General features: G+C 43.7%; 1 long non-coding RNA gene across 1 annotated transcript; it reads left to right on the top strand.

Moving 5' to 3' along the window:
* On the top strand, nucleotides 1–25,982 carry LOC133226462 (uncharacterized). Its single transcript, XR_009729515.1, has 3 exons — nucleotides 1–179; nucleotides 24,405–24,578; nucleotides 25,900–25,982. It is a non-coding gene; the product is annotated as an uncharacterized LOC133226462 (long non-coding RNA).
* Nucleotides 25,983–27,636: the final 1,654 nt, after the last annotated feature.

The raw sequence follows: 27,636 nt of genomic DNA, 5'->3' as shown, positions 1-27,636 counted from the left end.
ATGAAACAAAACTCCGTTTCCTTAAAGGAGATTGTGAAGGCTTAAGACACTGAATTGCTCTTCCAGAATAAGATCCTGGAATGGAACAGAGGGCACACCTTGCCCTGGCATTCTCTCAACCCGCAAGAACATGACTATTTCATAACAGCTCAGGGAGGTGAACACCCAAGACCTTCAAGGTACCAAAATTCTTTCAGGGATCTCAGCCCAAGAGATTAGCTCTTCTTTAGCACCTCACATTATTTTATCTTCAGAGCCAAATAACTCTATACTTATTGGTGCGGTATAACAAGCCAGTCTGCTTAATATGCTCAACTTGGAGGAGTAAATTTGTAGGGCAAGAAATATTTTTCTAAGTCTTAGATTGGGATCAATAGGGAAAGAAGTTTACCTGTAAGACTGGCTGGAAACAAAAGTGAGATATCATTGCTCAAGGGAATGTATTCTCTTAGGCAGCGTTCAAATATGTGGGGCAAACTTAGCTCCTTTAAAAATAAGTAAGTATTTAAAAAGAATTAAACAGAACTCTTGTTTGTTAGAAGAAATTATCAATTGTTTTGTCTTCCAGAGGTAAACAAAGAACTCAGGGAGTCTCAATCACTCACTCAGTCTTATGACCTTGTGGTCACTGGCCAAAATACCAGCGGTTACGTTCCATGCTGCAGAACTAAGAAGAAGAAAAGCAGATACTCAGCAGGGTTAGCCCAATATCCTTCCAAGTAATCCTTTATTTTGCAAAACATTTCCATATGGGAAACTCAATCATTGAGCAGAAGCACTGAGAGCAGTGTAGCCAGTTCTTTGTGTAGTTACTGATATTGTCTATTGAATACCTAAACCAGTTGACAGGCAGTGCTGTTCATGTCTAAAAGTAAAACTGATGCCTGGGACTGAAAATTAATCTACAGCATTATATTCTAACCATGGAATGAGTATCACCATTTGGAAGGGAAGAAGATAGCTAGTATTAGATTGTCTGATGAAGACAAGTAGCTAGAAGTCTCAAGATCTGTTGCAGATATAAAATTCTTACCCTGAATTTTGTGCAAAAATTGGTTCAAAACACAAATTTGCGGTTAGGGCTTATTTGTGTAATGGGCCTGAGATTCAAACCTGAATCTGAATCCTTTTCTGTTGGGCAAAGTTGGCATCTGGCTCAGCGCTGGCCTGATCTACAGTTAATTGTTACTGTAGTTAATCTGAAGTTAACTAATCCTAGAAAGCAAACAGTTATTTGTAAGAAAATGTCTGTCTCTGATGGTTTGGGTTTTTCCACCTCCTTTCTTTTTTTTTTCTTTTAAGGGGAAAATGGGTTGCAATAACACAGAACCATCGTGCTCGCTCTGGTTACAGCTGACTGACGCTACATCAGCAGCAGAATATGTACAAATTAAACTGTAACAACGTACCAAGGAGAGGCACAGCAATATCATAAAAATTATCCACAGTACAATATGACTAATGTTGTGTGAAATGCATTCATTGGCAAAATGATGTCTAGGTGTATCTTATGGAGTTATGCTGATGAAGATAATGGTTATAGAAGAGATAAAGGAAGGAGAGGTGAATGAAAGACAAAAGGTTGCAGTGAGGGCAGCATGGCTGGGGAGGATGCTCAAGTAGGTGTGTTTGAGCAGGGAAAGCCATGCCCCTATAGAATGGAGAAGGATGTGGGTGCGCATGCAGTTTTAGGTATGTGTGCATATTCCTGTGTTCTTTCTCACCTCCTTTTTACCTGGACTTTGTGCAGGCAAACATTTATCTGAGAACACAAGCTTCATAGGTGTTAAATATTCACAGTATTCTACAGTTACTTGTAGAAATTACTTTTGTGGGTTTTTTTTCTAAATGCAAAAGCAAACAAAAACCCAAAGAGAAGAGACTGATACTTTATTAAAATGTCTACACCCAAGAAATCGGCTTGAATGTCCCCAGAGAGGCTATGGCTACAGCAAGCACTTCATTAGTGTACCCTAGAGGTACTTAAAAGATGTGTAATGTGGTGCGTAGGGACATGGTTTAGTGGTGGACTTGGCAGTACTAGGTCACCAGTTGGATTTGATGATCTTAAAGGTTTTTCTAACCTAAATGATTCTATGATCAGGTGTCTCTGCCCATGGCAGGGGTTTGGAACTAGATGTTCTTTAAGGTCCTTTCCAACCCGAACCAGTCTGTGATTCTATGACTAAGATGCATTCCGATGTCATCAGCACCTTCCTTAGCCTCAGAGTCTTTTCAAAGTGAGTAAATGTTTTGCCTGAATATGGAACTTGGGTATTGGTAAATTGATTTGATTTTCCTCTCCCTCTGTTTAACATAGATTTGAACAAAATCTGTCCAGTGACTCATCATGCCGTCATGCTTCTCCATAGACTTTTACCTTGTATATGAACATGTTGTTTTCAAAGGAGTTTAAGGATTACCCAAGTGAGTATTTTGTTTTCTAATAGCTAAATTCCATTTTCCAAGACACCTGAGGTGCTTGAGAGCTCACAGCTCACGGAGGGGCTCTTAAAAACCTCTCTAAGTACTATTTAAAATCAGAGCGAAGTGGATGTGCCTGAAATGAACTGAATCTGTGTACAGTGTGCGGCTGGAGCACAGGGCCTGGTCTCTGATGCAGTCACAAACTCTCAGATTACTAGAGAAATGAAGTGGTTTTATGGTGTTCTTTATAGGATTGCCACCTGGTTGGTTACAAAGAGAAAGCTTAGGCCAAAATCATACAGCAGTTCTTGTTTCTGGTGTGTTGGAGCCATGATATCTAGGTTATTTTCCTCATTTATTGGTATGTACAAGAATGGGATGTAGACCCAGCCAAAAATATCAGGATCCAACTATTTTCAAAGTCCTGGGATATCCATAGGTGGGAGTTGCTTCATCTCCTGGTGAAGAAAGGGTCCCCTAGGGACCCTTTCATGGGAGCAAACCTCTCCATAGACATTGAGTGCTGGACTGAGCGTTTCTGTTGTGCTCCAAAATCAAAGGAGGAGGGAGGGATGCAGTAAAATCAGTGTTTTCAGCCCTGAGTCTGACTTTGGTCTGGGGTTCTTTGTGAACCTCATAAAGCTTTTTCTCCAACCAAGCACCTCCACTTGCTGCTGAGCATGTGCCAGGAATTCTCTACCCAAGGAAGCTGCCAAAGCTCATGGAGCTGCGATAACTCTCTGCTATTTTATGGTATGAACCTCCCTGTCAGTGCAGCCCTTTTCGCTGTGCAGGCAGGGGGATAGTTTAGCCAAGCTGGAATATCCTGAGCCCATAGCCCAGGCTCGATGACTTTAGTCCCCTCCATGCTACAGTTTCCTGGTTTTACAGTTCCATGGCTGCTCTATGCAGAATTTCTGCCTGCCCCTGTTCACTGAGGAAATAAACTTCGGCCATATACTCCTAGCATGGGAAAACACAGTTCTCCTTTGCTTTGACAGGAGTGTGTGCAGTAATACAGTAAGCTCAACCTTGAGAAGCAGGAGAGGCACTCTAGGACCTGAGCTGGTTTATATCTCAGCTGATTCTCTTCTTTCTCTTTTCCATATCCCCTTAATAGCTTGACAGGAGAAATATAGGGAAGATACAGCGATCTGATTAACAGTGCTGGGGGCTGGGGGGACCAGGGATGGATGACAGGGAAAGGGAACGCAGTGTGGCTACCAGCCAAGTTCCAGCAAGAAACAGAATATCTGGCTTCCTCTAATCTCTAGAGGAAAATTGAGTTACAAAAACCTTTAGTGGAAACTTTGCATACGTTCAGTTCTGTTGCCATGCTTGACAGAAAAAAAAGCTGATCTATTATTTAGTTTACAGTTACAGCATTAAAGGCATAAGCTTTCCCACCAGGAATGAAGGAAAAAAAAATCCTCTTGAAAAACAAAGACAAAACCTCTTAAAACCCGCTGAACATTTTTTGTTGTCAGAGTTCTTGAGCAATTCTCTTTTCCGTACTGGTGGGAGGTTGTGTGAGTTGAGCATCTCTCCCAGTAAGCGAGGTGAAGTTATGAACTTGTCCAGAGAGCTTTTCCAGCCATTTGTGCTGCCTTCTGCTGGAGCACAGCAGGGTAGGCTGGGGTGCAGGTGGTGGGGAGCCTCTGGATTGCCATGGTCAGGCACCAGTGGCCAAAGAAGGTGCTTAGGGCTGCTCGTGCACACCCAGCCAGAGCCAAGGCCATCATCACGGAGGAGCACTCCTCATCCTGGCTTCAATAACAAAAGTGTGTGTTACAGAGGGAGGAATTTCTCCCCCTCTTGCATGTCTGTCATCAGTGTGCTGATGAAAAATACTGGAGATTGATTTTAAAAACATAGCATAGGTGTTAAGTGAGCAACAAGTTGGGACCTATGCATATGAGAAAACTCCCTGATTAAAATTAAATAGCCTGTTTATTGGATGTTAATCTGAAGCAGTTGCAGTGACCATGATGAAAGTATTACTTATGTGTTACTCAGTTTTGTGAGACGAAGAAAAGAGGCTAGATTGGCTGACCAGATCTTTCCTTAATTTAGTCTTATGTCAGGTTCATGTGATATGTGTGAAGAGAGATTTCTTTCACACCTGAAACACCAGCTGAAGGTCTAAAACAGCATCATGTGGTTCAGCAGCATGCATTCCACTTGCTGGCTGTGATCTGTTGCTGGTTGCTCAGGCTAGTAGGAAAGTCTGGAGGAGGCCACAAGGATGATCAGGGGCTGCAGCGCCTCCTGTATGAAGGCAGGCTGAGAAAACTGAGTCTGTTCAAACTGGAGAAAAGAAGCTGCGCAGAGGCCTCAGAGCAGCTTCCAGTGTCTGAATGGGACCTACAAGGATGCTGGGAGGGACTCTTCATCAGGGCCTGTAGTGATAGGACAAGGGGTGATGGGTTCAAACTGGAACAGGGGAAATTTGGGTTAGATGCAAGACAGAAGTTCTTCCCTGTGAGGGTGCTGAGGCGCTGGCACAGGGTGCCCAGAGAAGCTGTGGCTGCCCCAGCCCTGGCAGTGTTCAAGGCCAGGTTGGACACAGGGGCTTGGAGCAAGCTGCTCCAGTGGAAGGTGTCCCTGCCTGTTGGAACTGGATGGACTTTAAGGTCCCTTCAACCCAAACCAGTCTGGGATTCTATAAAATTGGCTCTGCTTGCTCAGGGAGGAGAAAGTATGGGTGCATTTTGCACTCTGTCCCTCCACCGGGTTGCTTCCAACCTGCACCAAGCAGGACCATTCTCATGTGATTTATTCACCAGCCTCATCCGATGGGAACATTTCACTCCCAGGCAAACACAAGAGCCATGTTTACAGGACGTTTCCCCTCCAAGAGCCTTATTCTTCTTCAGCCTCAGGGACCTCAGCATCAGCCAAAACTCAATATGGGGCTGAAATAGTACACTGGCCGGCCCCAGCCCCAGCCAGCCCTGCAACAGGAGAGAGGGTTGTGTTTGTGTAAGCATGCACATGCATGTGTGCACACACAGAAACAGATGTGTGCTGTCCACAATAAATGAGGCTATTCAGAATGTCACAAAGTGGACAATTTATGGCCAGTTTCAGCAATTAGTCAGCCCGAAGAGACGAGGTGGGTCAGTGTGAAAACCTCACTGGTTTGTTTAGTTTAGAAAAGCAACAGGGAGTTCCAGCTGATGAGCAAAGATACTGGGGGAGGGTAATTAAAGAGAAACAATCTTTGATGTTTGTCTTATTGCAGTTTCTCCTTATTTTGTTGTACTCCCCTTACCTAGCCTTGGGAGCCAGAGCTTTTGCTGTCTTGCTGGGGATGGGCAGTTCTGGGGCAGGAATTTGTGACCTGCTTCCTGCTTGAACCTTGGGGTGAATTAAGGTCCTTTGGACCGAAGTGCTGGCACTTAGCAAAGCGTCTAGGTGTCAAGCTATATAGGTCCATCTATTTGTGTGACCATTTTTATTGTACTAATTGGGGAAGGGAAATTTTCCCCTACAAGTACTGACAGCTTCTAAAGTAACCCCCAGCCTAAAAGTATACATTAAACCTTGAGAGTGACCCACAACCCATAGAGAAGCACTTATTTTAGTATAAGTATTCTGTTCCATTTGGGTTTACTATTTCGTCTGCTCTGGTCCCAGTTCTTCCACTTCCAACACTTTGTGCCACAGTCACAAGGTTATGGATTTCAAATAAGTTCTTAAAAACTCCTGAATAGCCCCAAGCTCTGTGCTATCTGGAAGCAGGCTTGAGTCCTTTCAACAGCAGGTTGTAAGTGTACAGAGAGAAAGCAAACTTCTTTTCATGACTTTTCATGTTTCCTTGCCCATGGGCAGCCTTGCTTGACTGGTTGGCTACACAGCATGGATCAGGAAACCCACTTGTTTGCTGCTTGCTAGTTCTTCTTCTGTCTGGGATGCAAGAGGGGGGATGGTCTTTTTTTGTGGGGGTCACCATGATGGTTGGATACTCTGAAGCAATATAAAAAGCAGGGAGAACTTTCCTGGCATGTGCATCATGGATGTGCTTGGTGAAGCTGTCTGTTGCTCATGGATGTTCTCTCATGCCTGGGTGAGGGCAAGAGATAGAAAATGGAATGGAACAGTTGGGGGTTATTTAATGAAAGTATTTTAATGAAACAAAAGATGTTTAAATGTGTGGTTTGTTTCACTGCAAATTTTTGGCAGTAGATGGGGCCCTTACTGTAATAAAATTCCATCGAATTGGGAAGCCTTTTGCAGATGGTGGCCGTATGCAGTCTGTTGGCACTAACTCCTGAAAGATCAGCTCTGACTTGACTCAGGCACTTTGTTGTTTCCATGTAACTGCCCAGCATGAAAAAGAAAGGGCTAGAGGGGGAACCAATATACATATACCTCTGTGCCCCTCTCTTTTCTCTCCACTCTGTCCTAATGCCTTCTTTTACTGCCTTTCTTTACAACAAGCTGCAAACCAACATCTTCAGTTTGGCCAGGCTTCCCGACTCTGATCCTGCTGACTCCACTCAGGACACTGAGTGTGATCAAGGATGAGCAGGAAGGGAGAGGTACCCCTGAAACAGGATGGGGAGAGAAGCAGAACCTCACCTTTTGCCATGGTGCTGTGGGTTTAATTATATTCATGCAAATAATTTCCTTCATGCAAATGCACATTTCCTGGCAGTGCTGGGCTGGCCTGGAATCCAGACCTGGTCTGTTCGAGGTAGAGCCATTATCCTAAAGTGCTTTTATTGATCTGTTGACTTTCTGTCTCCCTCCTTCTCTTCCTCTCTTCACCCTGCCAGCCTCTTAAAGACTCATATATTCTCATACAACCGAGATATTTTAAGGGGGGTACAATGATTTCCAAGTCAGATTAGACAAACTGCACATGACCAGTGAAACCAGATATCCCTTGAACGGCATCTTAAGAAGTATCTTTCTACATTTACAAGCAGTTCCTCTTTCTCTTCCACTTTTTATTTTCTCCCCCCTCTATGCATGTCCTGATGATCTTGAAAAGTTTGGAAAATATCAACAATACTTTCAAGGCCAAATACCTCTTCTTTGTAGCAGCCTGTTCCCCAGAGGGGCAGTGCCATATTGTCATGCTTTGTTTCTGGTTGGTTAAAGAGAGCTATAGCAGTATATCTATGTATGTGCTGTGATATCCAGCAGTATTAAAGGCTGAGATTTAAAGAGAGACCTGAAAGACTTCGTAGTTGATATCTGTAGAAAGCCAAAAAGAGCTGCATGCCTTACTGGAAATTTCAGGCAAAACCTGGTGGAGTGCTGGATATTACAGTGACCTGAGCTACAAATCCATCTGAGCTGGAGATAAAGGAGAAAGAATAATACTGGAGGGAATGTTTGCAATCCTGTGTGTTAACAAACACCAAGAGAGGGGGTTGAAGTTGGATGATTTATTTTGATTTGTTATTTGGTGCTCACAGTTTCTCAGGTTTCTGGAAAATTACCTTCTCTTCCTAATGACATTGCTCATTAGCTAATTGGTTAAAGCATGGGCATTTAGTTAATGGACTGAGAAACATCCAGGTAAATACAGAACAGTTAAAAAAGGCTAAATTTGATTATAAGAACATGTTTAATTTAAAAAAAAATCTGAATTGCAATGTCTTTCCTATAGCTGACTGTAGCTGTCATATAGTCTTCCCTATAGCTGAATACATACATCACTGTTCATGAGTGCAGTATTTGATAGATAAAGAAGTTACCACTCAATGTCAGGAGTTTACAGTCAAGTAATTATAAGTGTGCATAAAAGCCTGACTGTGGCTTTATCAGGGAAGAGCTCTCTAATTTTAAATGTCTGAACAATATAAATAAAACCATATATGAGTAAACCCCAGAAATTCACACTGAGCTCCATTCTTTCTGCTGGGTAACACCTCACCCTGTGAGGAATGCCAGCGAGAACAAGTGTGAGTGTTTTCACTGGAAAATATTAATGACATTAAGGGCAAAAACTTCTGTAGTCACATTTATCCCTTATCTAGTTAATTCACATTGTCATTAGTTTTCTTTTTATGGATGCTCATGGAAAAGAAGATAAAATAGTCAACAGTACTGATGAAGATGGTTGTTTGTGCACTACTGAAACCCTCCTTTCAAGTCCATGCTGTCACTTGCGAGCTGGGAACAGGAGCAGCGATGTGGGACTTACATGAGCAGTCATGCAGCACAGGTCATGGATCACAACTGGTGCTTTGGTCAATAATCAATGTGAGGAGTTTGCAAGCAATCTGCTGGCTGAGAGATGTTCATGGGAAGCATTTACCTGAGAAATCTGAATAGAGCCAAAGGTAAAGAAAGCTTTATTTATTTTTTTTTTTAAATCAAAGTATGTTTTCTCCATATTTCCCAGGAAAGGAAAAAAATGTTGGTGGTTTCTCAGACCAGGGGATGCCCTGTTAGGCACTGAAGACAATGGACCTTGATTTGATTTGGGGCTTCATGTAATGAAAAGCAGTGACCAGTTCACTGCACTGCAGATGACTTAGCTAATTGCAGTAGTGTGTCAGTAACAGTAAACTGCCTTTTTGAAATCACAAGAAGGGAGAATGGAAAGGGAGGCCTCAGGAAAGAGGGTCTTGATAGATCAAGTCTTGGTAAACACCCCTTAGTTGTTTACTCTCTTGGACAAACTGCATCAGGACCATAGCTACAGCTACAGCCTGATGGGCTGAACTGCTGAACTGCTTTGCCTGAGAGTAAACCACGTAAGTTTCATGTCCCGCAGGGAGTTAGTAGATAAGACAGAACTGTCTTTCCTTCCAGACAAGAGTTCACATTGATGCTGCTGATGAAAACAAGATTCAGTGTATTCCAGACTAGACCTACATTTGCATTTCTTTGTCAAAACTTGTGCTTACAGATTTTGAAGCAGTATATTTGGCCAGTTGTATAGAAACCTTGCTAGGATCACTGTCTTAGCCTGCGATATGCTCCTAATTTCTGCTAGAAGTAGACTGAGAAGTTTGTTTCTGTGTTTCAAAACCTAATTGCAGAGTGAAACTACCTGAGTAAACAGGTTTGAGGCCAGAAAAGGTTTGTAATACTCATTTGTTAAGAGATCTTACGAAGATAATGCTGATGTTAATACTAACAAGTAAATGCGTCTTTATACATAATAAGGTAAATTTATGGACTTCCCTCCTGCAAGATGCTATCAGGCCAGGCTGTAAAGTTGGGTGTCTGAAACAGACCAAGATGATTTTCTGAACATCAGTACACAAGTAAGTGCCATAAGTAATTTGCAAGTCAGGGAAAAGGAGCCAAAAATCACACAATGAGCCATAAACAATGGCTGAGCAGAATGATGCAAAACTCTGTCTCCTCAGACAGCAACGCTGAATACTGACAAGTGCATTTTGGGATGTGGCATCTCAGAGCATGAGCCAGTGCGAAGGCAGGATCTTGGGCTGATCCGCTCTGGGAAAGCCCATGTCAACAGCAGTGCTCTCATTGTAGTCTCCAGGGCTTTACATGAAAAGGAGTTTCCTGCATATTAGACTGCAGCGTTTGGTATTTTCAATTACACAGGATTAAAGGCAGTCCCAGTGAAAAGGATTATGAACAGCCTCGTGATTGTGAGCGAGGCTCTGCCAGCCAGGTGAGCCAGGCAGCTCAGTGCCTGGTCAGTGGAACAGGAGATAGGAGGAAGAAGGGAAGGAAATATTCTCTGTTAACTGGGGGAGAGGAGAGAGGTGGAAGGACCCGCACACACCTTCAGATCTGCTTGCCAGCAGAGCCGCTGTGAGTTGCTCGATGCGAATCCCACTGGAGCCCAATGTAATTAAGCATCCTGTTAGGGTAGGAGGCGTGGACCTCCCCTGATACCCTTTGGAAATCTCCAGCGTGTTTTCTGTTTGTTGCGGAGCCAGGAACAAACGCTGGCAAATGCAAAGGTGTTAAACATTGGCCAACCTATCCCAACATGCCCTACAAGGCACTGAAGGGAATATTACTCTTAAGTAGATGATGAGCTCAGTTCAGAGGCTGTTAAGTTAAAGCTTATTACACTCATTAAGACATGTGTGTAATGTGGTTTTGGGCTTCTGATACGGGAAAAACATTTTCTGAGTGTTTTGTTGTCCTGTCTCTTATGCTTGGAGGGGAATTCAGTTTCTGGTTTTGCACTGGGTCAGATCAGCCTGGAGATTTCTCCACAAACTTCAGAGTTTGGGATTACATCGATGAAGGCAGAGGCTGAGTCTGGGGCAATGTGCTTTGTGAGCACCAGGAGAGATTTCCCTATGAACCCAGGGGGAACAAGGAGCAGGGTACAGAGATGTTCATGTGCCTCTGCTGGGAACCAGTCCTATGCCAAGAACACCAGGGATAAGATGCAGAGCCATGTCTGTGTCCCTGTCCTATGCTCCCCAGAGCTCCATGTGCCTGGAGTTAAGGTTGTATTGCTCCCAGCGGTGTGTCAATGCAGAAAGCCAGCTTGGGTTTAACTTTCCATGCAATGTAACAAGCCCTGCAGAGCCAGGATGCTGGGGTGGGTGGTTCAGGATCAGGAAGCAGCTTAGATTCACCAGATATTATTAGCCTGAGCTCAGGACTGGCCCTGCAGGACTGCACTAGTTCACACAAGAAGACTTGAGTGTTTCTGCCATGTGCTCCTCATCATCTCCATTATCTACGTTTTTCCTTTATCTGAGGTACCATAGCTCCTCTCAATGATGGAGCACTGGCTCTCTAGCCAGCTTTAATCTCTAGCTGTCTTTGGAGGTTCAGATCAGGAGAGGTTTGAGGTCCTTAGCCCTGAAGTCAAGCCCTCCCTGCTTCAGATAGGGCTGCAATTGAAACCAGCTGATCCCAAGTCCCTTGCAAACATTTCAATTTCAAACCACTGAAGTTTTATGTCTTCTTAGTAATTTTTTTTCTTAAGCCTCATAAATCTCATAAAGATCTGGAACAGCACTGAATTTGGCCACTCAGATAAACGTTTTCCAGTAAAGAGGATAATGATTGCTGTTTCTGATGCCACCTCTCCTCCTCACCCCCTCAGCTGCAGGAGTTCACCTCTTGCTGCCTGACTGCTGCTCTCACGCAAGTTGGGCAGGGCTAAGAAAGTCATCACAGACAGGTCCCATCTGCCCGAGGGACTGAGGAGTTGCTGTTCCTCTGCTGTCTTTGCTTTCATGAATATCTGTCCTCTTCGCATCTCACGTTGATGCTTGCCTGCTCAGAGGATTGTCAGTGCTGCTCAGTTTCGGCTGGGCTCCTGCTCCATGCAAGTGTATTCAAGGCAGTGCCCAGCCAGTGCTGGGCTGTGGGTGTCTCTAGTCCCTGGGATAATCTAGATGGGAAGCTTTCTGCATCCTTCCTGATGCACTGGTGGCAAGTTCAGCCACGGCTTGGATTTCAGATAGGCATGAAAGACCATGAACCCAAGGACAGTATAAACGGAAAGCTGCTCAGACTCCCACTGGAAATACCAGGCAAAAGTGCTGAAGATATTTAGAAAAACATATTATAGAAGTAGCAAATTGCAAGCATATTTTCCCTTTTATTTGTTGTCTCCCAAATCCAAACAAGCTTACTTCCTTTCCTGCTATGATGCTTTTGATAATCTTGTGCCAAAGGCACTGAATCTCTTCTTAGTGCTGTCAATAGCAAGATGCCCATTGCTTTTAGTGGTTCAGCTATTAAAACACTGCATCCCAGTTGTCTGGCTGTGAGTAATCCCAAGCTATTGCAGTGACAGTATGGAAACTTTTTCCACTCTGAATGTTTCTCTGCAAAGTTTGACCATTTTGGCTGGGGTAAAACATGTGTCTATCTGGGATTCTTTCCAAGGATGAGATTTTGACAGCTGTGCTCACATTGGCAAAAATCCTGACATCTTGTGCTTCGTGGAATTAGCAGATTCTTAGTGGAGAGGGGTGGGAGTTCGATTTCATAGATGAACACTTATGAATTGAAGACTGTGAGCCTGGCTTAGCTCCTTTCACTTGGGGAAAGGGGCTGCACCCATCCTCTGGGAACAGGGTGGAGCCTTCCTTTCTTCCCATCTCCACGTGTGGATGCAGATGGCCGGTGGGCAGAGGGGCTGGCGGGAGCCCTCTGCGCCTCTGCCAGCTTCGTGTAGCACTTTGGGACATGCCTTGGACTGCGCCCATGGAAGTGGGTGTCAGCCTCTTTGCAGTGCGTGCCTAACGGTTCCATTCACATATTAGATGTTGGGGTGTGAATGGTGGGAGGTGTTAGCAGGCTCTCCGTGAGCATCCACCTATGTGGCTGTGAGCAAAACTTGGCTCGCTATTTATGTCAGATACTTGTGAAAAAACAAGGCCTTGGTATAGTCTGAAATAGCCTGTTTGGGGGGTTTATTATTACTGTTATGATGATTGTTGTTTTATTTGGTTTTTGCTGGAATCTCCATCTTGAACTGCAGAAATACTTTAAACAAAAGCTGTAATTATTCACAGCAAGTATATTTCTGCAGTAACCTCTGATCTGATGAACTGCCATTTTTTTTCTGATGAAAAATCATTGATTTGAAGACTAAAATTCCTATTATCTCAGTAACCAGGGCATGGCGGCACAGAATATTCTGTCACTGGGCCATCCAGGAGCACCACATCCGAGCCAAGGATGAGCTAGAGCAGGACTGATGGAAGGGCATCAGAAAGTCTCCAGAAGGTATTTTGCAAATATTATATTTATTTCCAACTTCCCCGTGACCAGAGCGTTTCTTTAACCAAGACAAATAAAACCAACCCCAACCTAAGAGGTTTTAATCCCACGTCAACAGTGATTTTCCATTTCTGGCATTTAACTGGAAAACAAGGAAAAATGTATTTTCAAACACAAACAAGGCAGTAGTGAAACAACAGAATCCCAAATACAACATTCCTCCCAGTGGAAAGAATTTAAAGTTTTGCTCAGGCGATATTGTAGCTTAGGGTTAGACACCCAAAACCAGACATTCACTGCTTGCATCCATGGGAGATGTAAGGTCTTTTATGTCACTTTAACTTTCAAGGAGGAACAACAGGCTCAAATTCATACTTACTGTGCATTAAGTGGTGTTTAAAGCCACTTACCATATGTCGGCAAGCACTTGGGTAGCATTTCCTTGTGTTTAAGCCTTCAAGTTTTTTCTAAGGATTTTGGGAGGCTCTAGGTCTCTGTTGATGGGATGAGAAGGAAGTGCAGCAGGAGGGCCAGGAGACCTCCTCGGATGGATAAGGAGCTGCTGAGGAAAATTCAAATGAAAAAAGAGTCTTATAGAAAGTGGAAGCAAGGACAGGTGGCCTGGGAAGAGTACAGGGATGTTGTCCAGGAAGCTAGGGACCAGGTTAGGAAAACTAAGGCCCAGTTAGAATTAAACTTGTCTAGGGATATTAAGGGTAACAGGAAGGGATTCTACAGGTACATAGCAAAAAAAAGAAACAGACTAGGGAGAATGTAGGCCCCCTCAGGAAGCTCTCAGGTGAACTAGCTACCCAGGATTTGGAGAAGGCTGAGGTTCTCAATGATTTCTTTACCTCGGTCTTCACTGGCAAAGGCTCTGACCACACCACCCAAGTCTTGGAAGGCAGACACAGGGACTGTGAGAATGAAGACCTTGGGTCCACTGTAGGAGAGGAACTGGTTCGAGACCATCTTAAAAATCTGAACATGCACAAGTCCATGGGTCCTGATGAAATCCATCTGCGGGTCCTGAAGGAGCTGGCAAATGAAGTTGCTAAGTCACTTCCCATCATATTTGATAGATCATGGCAGTCAGGTGAAGTTCCCAATGACTGGAAGAAGGGAAATATAACCCCCATTTTCAAGAAGGGGAAAATGGATGACCCAGGGAATTACAGACCAGTCAGTCTCACCTCTGTGCCTGGCAAAATCTTGGAGCAGATTCTCCTGGAAGGCATGCTAAGGCACATGAAAAACAACAAGGTGCTTGGTGACAGCCAGCATGGCTTCACTAAGGGGAAATCCTGCCTGACCAATTTGGTGACCTTCTATGATGGGGCTACAGAACTGATGGACAGTGGTAGAGCAGTAGATATCATCTACCTGGACTTGTGTAAAGCGTTTGACACTGTCCCATACGACATCCTTGTCTAAAAATTGGAGAGATATCAATATGATGGATGGACCACTCAGTGGATAAAGAACTGGCTGGATGGCTGCACACAAAGAGTTGTGGTCAATGGCTCAATGTCTGGCTGGAGACCAGTAACGAGTGGTGTTCCCTCAGGGATCAGTGTTGAGACCGGTCTTGTTCAACATCTTCGTCACCGACATGAACAGTGGGATTGAGTGCGCCCTCAGCAAGTTTGCCGAAGACACCAGGCTGTGTGCTTCGGTTGATACGCTGGAGGGAAGGAATGCCATCCAGAGGGACCTTGACACGCTTGTGAGGTGGGCTGATGGATGCCACCCTTGTGAAGTTTAACGATGCCAAGTGCAAGCTCCTACACCTGGGTCGGAGCAATCCCAGACACAGCTACAGGCTGGGCAGAGAAGAGATTCAGAGCAGCCCTGTGGTGAAGGACTTGGGGGTGCTGGTCGATGAGAAAATGAACGTGAGCTGGCTTCAGTGTGCGCTTGCAGCCCAGAAAGCCAACCGTATCCTGGGCTGCATCAAAAGGAGCGTGACCAGCAGGTCGAAGGAGGTGATCCTGCCCCTTTACTCTGCTCTCGTGAGACCTCACCTGGAGTATTGTGTGCAGTTCTGGTGTCCTCAACATAAAAAGGACATGGAACTGTTGGAACAAGTCCAGAGGGGGCCACAAGAATGATCAGGGGACTGGAGCACCTCCCATATGAAGACAGGCTGAGAAAGTTGGGGCTGTTCAGCCTGGAGAAGAGAAGGCTGCATGGAGCAGCAGCCTTCCAGTATCTGAAGGGGGCCTATAGGGATGCTGGGGAGGGACTCTTCATTAGGGACTGTAGTGATAGGACAAGGGGTAATGGGTTAAAACTTAAACAGGGGAAGTTTAGATTGGAAATAAGAAGGAAATTCTTTACTGTGAGGGTGGTGAGGCACTGGAAGGGGTTGCCCAGGGAGGTTGTGAATGCTCCATCCCTGGCAGTGTTCAAGGCCAGGCTGGACGAGGCCTTGGGTGATATGGTTTAGAGCGAGGTTTCCCTGCCCATGGCAGTGGGGTTGGAACTTGATGATCTGAAGGTCCTTTCCAACCCTAACTATTCTATGATTCTATGATTCTAGATGTGTCTGTGGTTAAATGGTTAAATCTGGGACAGTCCTAGAACATGTGATCATGGGGTGACGCACCTATGCTGGGATTGCAGTCAGGCACACGCGTGAGCTCTGAGCATGTATTATTTATCTGCACATAGCCTAGGGGTGTCAGCTGAGTGGCCAGAAAAGTCACCAGTAACTACAAGATTATAGAGAAAACTGTACCCTCTATACTTTGCGCGTGGGAGGTGGGAGGTAAGGGTATAATAAAGGACACCGTATTTTGTGGGATGTTTGGGAGCATGGCAGTAACTGATGGTCTTAATGGCAAGCTCTCCCTTCCTCTCCCACTTGTTTCTTAAAAACTAGGGCAAATATTAGCACATCTGTTTGAGCTGCTGCATTCAGAGTGCTCCTAGCACCATGTTAGCTTGAGTAAAACTAACGTGACCATTTCTACAAGGACAAATGCCAGTGGCATGTCTCCCATAAATTAAACTGAAATTCCAACTTCAAGTTGACTTACAGTTCTGCAGCAGATCTGTTTACTCTGGAATAGCACAAGGCAGATGTCTTCATCTATGCTGATTCTTAACAGGTCACAGGCATAGACTTAAATAACTAAAAACCTTTAAAATAACTTTAAAACATATTTTCCCCTCCTCTATAGACCTTAACCTTTAGGTGGCCTTAACCAAAAACATCCAGAAAAATGTGATTCTAAACCAGACCATCATAAACTGAGCAGCAGCTTTTAAAGTGTGATCATTACCTGAAGCCAATGAAGAGGTTGGAATAATTATTGCTCATGTTTACACTTCTGTATCTCAGTGGGTCGTGTTCAGTCTCTTAATGATGATGATTAAAAACATACTGGAAACAAGTAGTAATTAGAGAGAGCACTTACTGTGATTCTGAAAGCACAGAGGTAGCTTTGAAGTGGAACTGGCCACAGTGACTGCTGCCAAAGCAATGTGAGAGTTAGGAGCGCTGAGCAGCAGATCAGCAGTAGTGGTACGTACAATGACATGCCTGTTTTGGCACATGTAATACCTGCTTTCAGGACCAACCTTAGCATTGCTGCTTGTTCATCAGTGAGACTTCCACAGCTTGCAAAGAGCAGGTTGATGCAGGGGAAGGATCATAGAAATGTTCTGCTTTGTCATTTACATCCATTTACGAGCTTTGGGTTTTTTTTTTTCTCCATGGGGGACTTTTTGGAGGGTGAAGCAGCATTTAGGAAGAGGGAAGGAGGAGGAAGTTTGAGGCGTGGGTGCTGGTTCAGGCACTTCGCCCTGCCGAGGTTTCAGTGTGGGTACTGACATGAAAGGGAGTTCTCAAGCAGCAAGCTGTAAACCTTGTGTTTTAGGAGTGTTCCTGTGGGTGAGGGATAGGAGCATGCATTGTGGAATGTGTTCCTTTGTTTGTTTTTCCTATTAAAAAAAACAAAACCACTGTTGTTACAGGGGAAGAAGGGAGGAGGGATGAGGCTGTACTGTAAAATCATGTTTGCTGGAAAAGTTGTCCTGTTTTCCATTGCTTAATTTCAGCTGAAAAGGGAGGGCATGCATGTTGGAGAGAACACAGCTACTTTCTTGGGAGTATTTTTACGAATACTAGGGATGGGGCCTCTCAGGAGGGAGCAATTCAGGAGTACGTAAAGAAAACAGAGGTAGAAACAGGTAGTCCCCATCATTTCTTTGAGGCTCATCTCTTTTGATCATGCTTTTCATCATTGTCCTTTCATTTTCTACACTATACCTCATGATAATTTACTCTGCTCACCCAAATTCAGCTTCTGTCCCTTTCCTGATGCTGTGGAGACCTACCTGCTTACACCACATCTGTCTCCCTGATGTCCCCTTGCAGATGACCAGCTGTCAGATAATTTTCAGCACCTAAAAGAAGGCAATTCCCCATAGATCTGCTCTTTAATGAATGGGGTGAGATTGAGATGAGCTCTTAGGCAAGAGCTCTTCCCTGTGAGGGTGCTGAGGCGCTGGCACAGGGTGCCCAGAGAAGCTGTGGCTGCCCCATCCCTGGCAGTGTTCAAGACCAGGTTGGACACAGGGGCTTGGAGAAAGCTGCTCTAGTGGAAGGTGTCCCTGCCCGTGGCATGGGTTGGAACTGGATGAGCTTTAAGGTCCCTTCCAACCCAAATCAGGCTGTGAGTCTATGAACATTAGTGGTTTCCATGGAACCCCCCTTGTCTGTAACATCATCTGTCAGCTTTTGGCTTGGAGTGCAGACTCCCTGGTTCAAGAGCCATCTGTGCTGGCTCTGAAGGGTGTTCTGTCACTGTGGGTCAGTGTCCCATGAAGGGAATCCATAGGTGCTATGGTAATTCAAAATAATAACAAGAATTTAAAAGGAAGCATTAATAGCACCATGTGTCTCCTGCCACTGGTCTGCTGTTATCAGCAAGCACTGATTCTGGAGAAGGCTGATGAGTTTTGCTTGCTTCTTGAAAAGTGTGGAGGAGTGGATTCCTTGTCCTGCTCCATGCCTCTTACACAGGGCCCTTTCACTGCTCCATTGTCCATTAAAATGAAGGTAACAGGCTTAAAAAGCAGGATGGCTAGTGATGGGACTAGCATTATGCAATTCCACTTGTTGGTCTTCTGTCCACTCTGCTCAGAGATCATCGCCACTTTGTAGATAGTTTGGGGAACATGAAGAAAATGAGCTGGTGTTTGTTCATGAGAATAGACAAAGCATTGTCAAGGGTCCACATCAGATTCCGCTTTTCTGTTCTTGTTGGAGTGCTCATTGGAGAAGCTTGTCATTGTATGTGGAGTCTACGGTGCCCTTGCTCTGGTCCTGGTCCATGAAGGATAGGATCAGACATATACTGGCTTTGCAGCATGCTCTGCAGCTATATTCCAGCCCTGGAATATTACAGCGTCCTGAAGCTTCCAGCCATGGGAAACCAGTGTGAACAATGGGCTAAAATCCATTTGCTAAATAGAGTTTTTCTTGTGAACAGAAACCGTTGGATGCCCAGATGTCAGGCCGCAAATCCCAACTGCTGAGCGGTCCTTCTGCCTGTGAGAAGGAAGAACTGGTGAAAACCAAACACTGATCCAGCCCTGTGTCAGGAACAAAGGTCACTGTTGCTGCAGCAGCCAAGTACATAGCCCAAGGCCAGGCAACATCTTGAGCCTTCTGCTGTAGCTTTGGGACCTTTGACAAAAGCTGGGCACATTTCCAGTGCGGAGCTGGAAGGAGGACGGTTGACCCGTGCTGCACCTGGGGCATCTCGGCCTCATTTCAGTTTCACATAATCCTTTGTCCAGGCTCATTTTATTTAATGGGCTTGCTTTTCTTTTCCTTTTTTTCTCCCTGGTCCCCTGTCACAGGAAATTCTCCCTCTTCTATTACCTTTTTCCTGTTGGAACTAGCCTTAAAATAAAATGCATAAATAAATAAATATACATACATATAAAAATATGCAGACAGGAAAGCCATTGAGATCTGGAGAGGCCTTGATAACACTGCTGATGAGGTTGCCAGCTTTCCCTGGGTCTGAGCTGAACAATTCCTCACCACCTCCCCAACCCCTGGGAACCTCAGCTGTGGTAGTTGTGAAGCTTCTAATTCTGCCTACAGGTGTCTGGTTTGAAAGACACCACGTGCCATGTTGTAATCTCCTTTAGGAAAAAGGTAATTTAATAAAAATACAGATCTGTACAGCCACAGTTCCTGAACATCTGAAATTCCCATTGGTTAAAACGGAATAAAAAAATAAACCTTTCCCAAGGAGCACCATCCTCTCCTCTTTTGTAATATTAGCCAGTATTAGTATTTTGAATTAAAAAAAGAAGAGAATTTCAAATGCCAACACCTGCTCTTAACCACCTCTCTGCAGCAGGAACACAGTGTTTAAAAGCAAACAGAATAGGAATGCCTGAACTCCCCTCATTTTTCTGCTCTGCATATCCAAATATTCCCACTAGTATTTACTTGTGGCACATTCTGCTCCATCATTTAGTGCTTTTTCTTAAGGTACCAGAGCTTATCAAAGCCATTCCTGGGGTGCAGTTAGTCACTAGACCTCAGCTTCGTCTTAACAAACTGGGTAGTAGCTGATCTTGGTCTTTTGAATCATGACTTTAGGATGTGTAAATGCCAGCATAGGCTGGATAAACCACACAAACAGTTCTGAAAAAGGCTAGCCAGCTTTACCATGGTCTGTTGTCTGCTCAGTAGTAGTGATGATCGTAGTAGTGATAGCAATAAACTAACTACGGAATTCATGTGGTCTCAATGCAGCAACATATTTAATCCTATGCTTAATTTTTTAAGCACGTGTGTTCCTGTTCGTCAGTTAAGCATATGCTTTAGCTCTTTGCTCTCCTGCTGCTTGATTCCAGCATGTGCCACTCCTGTTGTTTGTCTGAGATGGGCTATTTCTGATTTTGACTGGCTGGGATAAACCTTTGGAATTAGCCAATGCTGAAGAACGGCTAATACATGACTTATCCAGGATAACTTGGCGGGGGGGGGGGGGCACCAGCAAAACAGCTGAGTGCTGTTACCCTGCTTGGTTACTACATATTTTGCAAGCTTGTTGGTCTCTCCTCGTCACTGTTTAGCCCTTTTTCTCTAGTGCTACCTAAGGGAGGAGATCCTCAGCTGTGAGTGGACACTGTCATACTTGGACGAATAGTACAAAGGTACCGAGCCTGGTAATACTACTGTGAATCTTTCCAGTAATGCCTAGGGGGTCTTTTAAAGCCTGAGCTCTTGCTATTTCCTTGAACTTTCACTTTTAGTATACAAACAAATACGAACCCCAGCACATTTCTTCTTTCTAGGGGTGCAAAACCCACACCATCTCTAGTCTTCACGGTGTGATGGAAGAGAGCCTGAAACATGAGGTGGTTATTTATATTCTAGGTTCCAAAATCAAAAAGCAAATAAAAAAGTCCACTATATTTCTTATTATGTTTTTCATTATTTCCAAACCATTTTGAAGCCTTTCTGAGAGCTGACAGGTTGTGAGGAATTGGGGCTGGCAATTCCTTGAGCTCCTCAAGCTCAGCTTATGGGAGATCCTATCTTTATTGAGCTTTTTAGAAAAAAAATCATCCTTCCTCCCTGTACTGAGCATTATGGAACCAGCCCATGAGAGGGGATCAGGGCTTTCAAGTCTGTGTCATCTGAAACGATTGCCAAAGAGTAGGAACTGCAACAACTTTTGTCATCTCAGATCCCCTTTTCCAGCAGTCTCACAGGAGCAGAGCCCTAACACAGCACCCAGCTCCTGTTGTATGTTGCTAACTCAGGCTGCAGCCTCAGGGGATTTGTTGGGATGCAGGCATGGCACACCTCTGTGCTTGCAGCCATGTGAAAGCACCAGTGAGCAGGGGGAGCACAGATTCCCAGCAGGCCCCTGAGAGTAATGACTTTCCAACTGGACTCATTGCATTATTATTAAATGCCTACAAAATACATGAGAATCCTGCTATTGTCTCAACTGGTCTTTGAATCAGGGGGTCTTAAACAGAGGATATGCTATTCTTCTTTTGTTCCACATTCCCGTAATGCTTTTAAAAGAAAAGAGAGAAAATAATAAAACAAAAACCCAAACCTGAAGTGTGATGTCAGTTTTACCCTGAAAGCCAGAGGTGGAAGGGATGGTTAGCCAAGATTAAACTCCTAGGCTCTGCAATTTATTTATGTAAGTTATGGCTGTATATCAGTAGCAGCAAGGAAAGCAAAATGCAGTAGCTAGACCGGTGCTCTGTTCAATTGCCTGGGGCCCCATCTGAAATTTAATAAGCAAATGTAAGATTTTAGTGCTTTGGAATGGAAACTTTATGGTAACTTCTTTCTGCAGCCCCCTTTTAAGAGCTGTATCACGTCTGGTTTGTGCAGTGCACCTTGGATGTTGAATCCAGTTCTGCTGTTGTGCTGCCAGTCCTACTCTTCCCCTCTGGGTAGGGCAGTGTTGGTGTGGTACTGTGCCTGGCTGTGGCGGTGAGGTGGCAAACCACACCATGGTTTTCCTCTCACAGGCTGGAGCCAGGTAAATCATCAGGTCACAGAGCAAGCTGGTGTTGAGTACAGCTGTGTTTGAGGCATCTTTCCTGTAACTCCCATTCATGTGGTTTCTGGTGGGGGAGTCTCTACTGAGGATTTGTTTTCAGTCAGGGGTTACCAAATAATGTTCAGAGATGGCTGATGGAGTGTAAATCCTGGCTTGGGGGATGGCAGAAAAGGGGCATGGCTTCTTCCAGTGCTGTTTGTTCTTATTCTTTGGGTCATTGTTCAACTTTCAAAATACAGAGATCTTGTCGAGTTCTCTGATTTACTTTCCTAAGGCACAAATTCATTTATTGCTCAAGGAGTTGCCTGTCAAAGCACCAGAGAGGATGCATAACCCCCTCAGAGGAAATGAGGAAGAAAGCTCATAATCTTAACTATCCGGCACCGCTGTTCCCTGCACAACACTAGGTGAGGAATGCAGTGCTCTTCTCTGTTGCCAGCTTGTGTTTTGCTGTATCTGATATGTAGAGTTTCTTCATTATGATGGTTCATGGAGACTTGTTGGAAGCTGTTCCTCATCTCTCTCCAAGCATGAAAATCTAGTCTTGATGGTTTAGAATTAGATTGTATCAGTAGCTGTTGGCAAGAATGCACTGAGAGGATGAAGGGAGTTTTACTCTTTCCCCACCTCCCTACCACTCTTTCCCATTAATACCAGCTGGTACAGCCCATTTGTCTGGGATTTTCTGCATGTTACTCAATACTTCAAGACCTGTTGCTGTCTTTAGGAGATGAGGAGGCTGAACAACTCTCAAGGAGTGTGTAGTATCTTGAATTCAATCTAACTAGGAAAAAAAAAAGATCCTCTTTACCTTGAACAACTGACTATTCCAACTTCATGTCCTAACAGCATGTGCAGATGGTGTGGAAATGGCCAGTCAAACATGGAGGCCCCTCTCCAGGGAAACACAGAAAAGCCAGCCATGATTCGTATGCTCCTGGGGTACCTCATGTATACTTTTCCTGTGTGAGGGCCCAAGCTGAAGCTGTCTTACTGTGCACATTCAGACAAGAGTTACTGAGGACAAAAATTCCATAGACTCTGTTTCAAAACCCATGTCCCTATTGGTGAAGTCTTTAGAGTTCAGTCAGTGGAAGGTGCCCCATGGTAACAAACCACTGTTCATTCCTCTTGCCTCCTCATGCCTATGTTTATTTCTGTTTTCTCCTTTCTTTCTCGCAGATGGCAGATGAATCTTGTCAGTGCTTTTTTGGCTTTGCAGCCTTTTCTCAATCATCTTTGCTTTTGCATCTCCAGCAATGTGCAAATCTGATGGTTTGCTATTTCTGTGAAGCATATTTCTTTTTCATGCTGTCTCATTGTCTCATTCTTGTGCTTTTTTGCTGGGTGAAAGAAAGACAAATTTCTAGTAGGCAAAAAATAAACCATCCTCAGCTCATGAAAGAAATGAACCCTTTTTAATCACTGCTGTAAGATGCAACAGTTTGATGTGAGTTCCCTGTCAAGGTTGGAAGAGTGACCAACAGGGTCCTGAGCAGCATCTTTTGATGTGTCTGTTGGATCAATTGGAATTGTATTGCGCATGAGGAGAACAATACTGCACAAGCCCTAGAAGTGGAGCGAGCACAGATGACATTTTTATTCATTCTCAGCCAGATTGCTTGGTATTGTGTCCTTTCTGTGAAAAATGACAATCTGGCAACAGGCCACTGCCTGCAGAACAACTTGGCATGGGCCTCCTGTTTGTCTTAGCCTGCGCTGAGCATCACCAGAGATGCCAGACTGCTAACCACAAGCCAAGAGTGTTAAAGCACTGTCCTTCCTAATCAGCATTTCTCTGCTATTTTTGGTGGAAAATACTTCAGGGATGAGGGGATAGTTCCTGACTCTTCAGATCTTTGGTGGCATCAGTGATGATAGTTTGCTCTCCCCTTAGTAAGAGCGTTAGCTGTCCTGGCTGAAAAAGACTGCAATCTTGGCATGGTGTAGCCAACCCTAAACAAATTCTTTTCCAGAGTTCCTGCTTCTGTGCTTCCCATCTCCTTTTTCGTTTATCTGAAGTGGAGTTTTTAAAAGCCTTCAAGTGATTAGGAAGCTAAACCTGATTGACTTCCAGTTCCATCTGACCCACCACGGGTACTGCAGCAGGTACTGACGTAGTCAAACCCCACAGATTTCCTTGGATTTTTCAGAGGGCAACTCCAGTTTGTCTGTGGCTGGGGGCTTTAATGAAGTGACTGGATGTGCTGGGGACAAGGTGACACTGAGCTGTGGGTTCTGTTGTAGCTGGGCTCTTGCCATCAAAACCAGGTGCAATACTGGGCATTTCCACCAGTGTCCAGTAATCCATATTATAAATCATCTTTCCAAGGTCCCTATTGGCTCTTTCTGTTTTCTAAAAAAGTAGTTTAAGTGGTGAAGGAAGATTGTCTTCTTCAAAGCACAGGTTTGACTGTTAATTTGGTAGGATGAGCAGGTATTTTATTGAAGTTGAATGGTTTTTGTTCCATTCAAGTAGGAGTGTGGTAAGATACACAACAGCAACCACTGTGCACTAGGAGACAGGGGACTGAAGAATTGGATATGACTTTCTGTTCTGCCTGCTGTATCCAGGCTCTGCCTGTGCCTACTGCTCTGAGTGGGTATTTCCCTAACTAAATAGCTGTGGTTTTCTGAAGTAAGGACAGTATCTTTGCTTTCAGCTGTAATGCATTGTGACGTGTATAGTAGCACCTGTCATAATTCATGAAGTCAGTTCTGTTTCAATGTTAATAAGTCCTTAATCAAGACATTTGTTTCACCCAGGATGTCATATTTAGCAGTGGATTGTGAAATGCTTGAAAACTGGAATCGTAGGAGCATTATTTAATGCTAAGTGTTATCCGCATCATAGCAGAAGCTGGAACATGCCAGGAAAACATCCTTCACATTCTGCATCTAATACATCTGAGCTTTCAGGATCAGTCGTGAGTTGGCTGGGTATATGTGCTATTTCTCTCTGATTTTGTATGGTTTAATATTATATGCTATATTCAGTAACTCATTCTCATGTTGCTTATCTGTTACCTATTTTCTATGGCTGGATCTTTTTTCTTGATGAAATAATACTGTGCAATGTTGGACCCATCACTTTAAACCAAGATTGGCACTCTTGAGTCCAACAGAAAATAATTGAAATTTAAAACTAGTAGTCCTCGTTCCAGTCTGTTTGTGATGTGTAAAGAAGAAGGCGAGGTTTGGGCCAAACAGCTGCTGGTGGGATTAAGTGGAAAGCTATCCAAAGAGACCAGGTTTATGATTATCATCTCCTATTCTTGATGTTGTCTTCAAGAAGAACAGAGCTAAGGGCTACATTTTCCTCTTTAATACCTCATTCCCCTGAGTCTTTTACACTTGCAGAAAAAGAAAAGGAATCCACAGTGAGCTCAGGGGAAGCATTGTTCCAGTGTGGTTTTCTTCTTTATTTAAATTATGTTTAGTGTTGTGCCGTTTTGTTTCTTATAAACTCATTTCTGTGTGCAATTAGGTACATTACATGCAGTCAGTGATGACAGAAACACGTACCTGTGTATGCGACACGTGTTGATGTACAAAAATGTCATGTACAAAATGTCTTAGGAGTGAAACACTGAAAAGTCATTATTTGCCTTAGGGAATTGTTTGCATTGATATTGTAAATCTATCAGATTGTTGCATCCTTCCTGTGAACCAGACCTCTTGTGGTGGGTGCTGTGAAGACACAGAAGAAGGAGTCCTCATCATATATGCAAGGAAAACGTTTTGGTTGGGCATTTTTCCAGTTTCTGTCCTGAAATACTCAGTAAAGAACTGCAGAGAAAGAGAATTATAAAATATTTATTCAGGTTTTATTTTGTGTTTCCACAGGCTCTATCAAAATGAATCCTTCCAAGTTCCAACCAGTTGATCAAAAATAGTCAGTGTTTTAAGGGTCCATGTTTTGTGTGCTCCTAAAAGCTATTTTTCACTATAAAATGTTTTGTTTGAATTTAGTCCAAGTCATAATGAGTGCTGGAGCAATTAAAGCATCAGGCACTATAAGGAGTCTGGGGAGCACAGGAGACAGATAGGATCAGGGCTTAAGCTACTGAAGTACCTTTTATGAGAAATAAAGATTTCACAAACCTCTGTTTCAAACAGAATAGTTGACATATGCTAAACTCCAAATGCTAAACTCCTCCTGCCCTCTCCCACTGAACAAATAAAGATCCATGAAATATTCACACTTTATCTCTGCAGGAAGAAAGAAAACACTTTATTTCTATTTTAAAGTCTTTGGTAGGTGCTCAGATGTTTATGCTGATGGGATCAGAAATGCCGTCAAAAGGTGAGTGGGGAAGGTGTGGTGGGAATTTTGAGCATGACTTTGTCAACTATCCCATTTGTTCAATCTTTATACTTCCACTCCCAGCCAGGCTGCCTGTTCATGGACATATGTCAGTGGAGATATTGTGCACTAGGAGATTTTTAAAGCAATTAAGTGTTTCTGTGCAGGGCGGGATCCTACCCTCATATTCTGCAATCAATTAAATTCCTTTTATTTAATTCTTGTAACCATTACCCTTAAAAAAAAAGGAAGGAGAGAAAAGTCTTTTAAATATTTTTCATTAGCACTTACTATTAAGTGGGGAAGTGCCCTAAGTGTATTTTAATTTAATTTAGATATAACAGCAACATTTTTCCCATACTAATTAAATGCCAGTTTGTTATTAAGAAAATATTTATTGAAGTTGAACTTGCTGATAGATACATATCTATTACATCACTGTTGAACCTCATTAAATAGTGTTTTAATTGCAATTTGTTTTTAATTACCATTCATTAAGCATATTATTAAATCTAAATTGCATGCTTATGAAAGATGGGTTTGCCAATACAAGCGGCTGAGGCCCTTAACTACTGCTTTACTTCCAGGTTCTCACAACTTGAGGTGTAGGGTGAAAGTTTGATCTATTTACATTACTACTAACAGGGTGCTCTCCCTCACTGCCTGTGTCTCCCATCTTTATTAAATAGAATTAATAGCATCTGAAACAGTCAACAGATATAAAAAGAAAATAAAGTAGGAAAAAATGATGCCAAAACAGCTCTTTGGGCAAGGTAGCAGGGAGCCAGCAGGGAGGAAACTGAATCAGAAGGGCACAGACAGGGAAAACAGAAGTTAGACAGGGCATGGAAACCAATTATCTAAATTAAAAGTAGAGGATGGGGACTGGATGCCTGAAGGATGCAGGAGGATGTGGTAATGATTTGCAGACCTTTTTCTCTTTGGCTTCTGGTGGCAAGTGGGGGCAGAGTTGGTCACCATTATGTCAGCCCAGAGGCTTTTCAGCAAAAGGAGTTGCTGGTCTCAGTTTTCCTTTCTAAGGATATCAGTTCTTTCAACAAAAAGACCTCATTGAGGTTTGGTTTTAAAAGCTAGATGTTTCTTTTAAATCCTAAGGGTCTTTTGGAGCCTTTCCTCTAGGAACGATGCTCTCTGAAAGGAGGAAAGTCTGGGAAGAAGGGTGTGAGGGTGCTCTTCCTGGTGGAGACCAGCTCAACGAGTTGGCAAACTGGAGAGCCCTTCCTGAGGCAGATGGAGGTAACAGACAAAAGGCCTGATCCCTTATGGGGTGCAATGTTGGCATTCTGTAGGATGACAGTGTCTGACCTGTCAGAGCACTTTGGGAGGAATTACTGGGGTTTGGCCTGCTGGGAAATGCCATAAGGGTGAAAGAAAAGTTGAATGATGGAAATAGCTGAAGTAATCTGACCTATTGCAGACTTCCCCATGGGCTTTATAAAGAAAAGCACTAAGGTTCTGTGCATTGACGCTCTTTGGCTGTGGTTTTCCTTTCATTGAGGGTAGTTTTGTGCCAGGTTATCTCCATTGACTCTAATGGATTATCTCCAATTCACAGTGCAGTTTAAACCATATGCAGGACTTCTCAATTCATGGATCTCTTTCAGAACTTTCTGTACCAGATGTTACAATTGTAAACAAATCATCCTGGCAAATCAAAGTATCTTTTCCTAT

The sequence above is a fragment of the Neopsephotus bourkii genome, unplaced genomic scaffold (genome assembly GCF_033783945.1).
Source record: "Neopsephotus bourkii isolate Nb327-2 ecotype Australia unplaced genomic scaffold, CSIRO-AGI_Nbou_v1 NB_1787, whole genome shotgun sequence".
Lineage (NCBI taxonomy): Eukaryota > Metazoa > Chordata > Aves > Psittaciformes > Psittacidae > Neopsephotus > Neopsephotus bourkii.
This window is presented reverse-complemented; position numbering and strand designations above follow the sequence as displayed.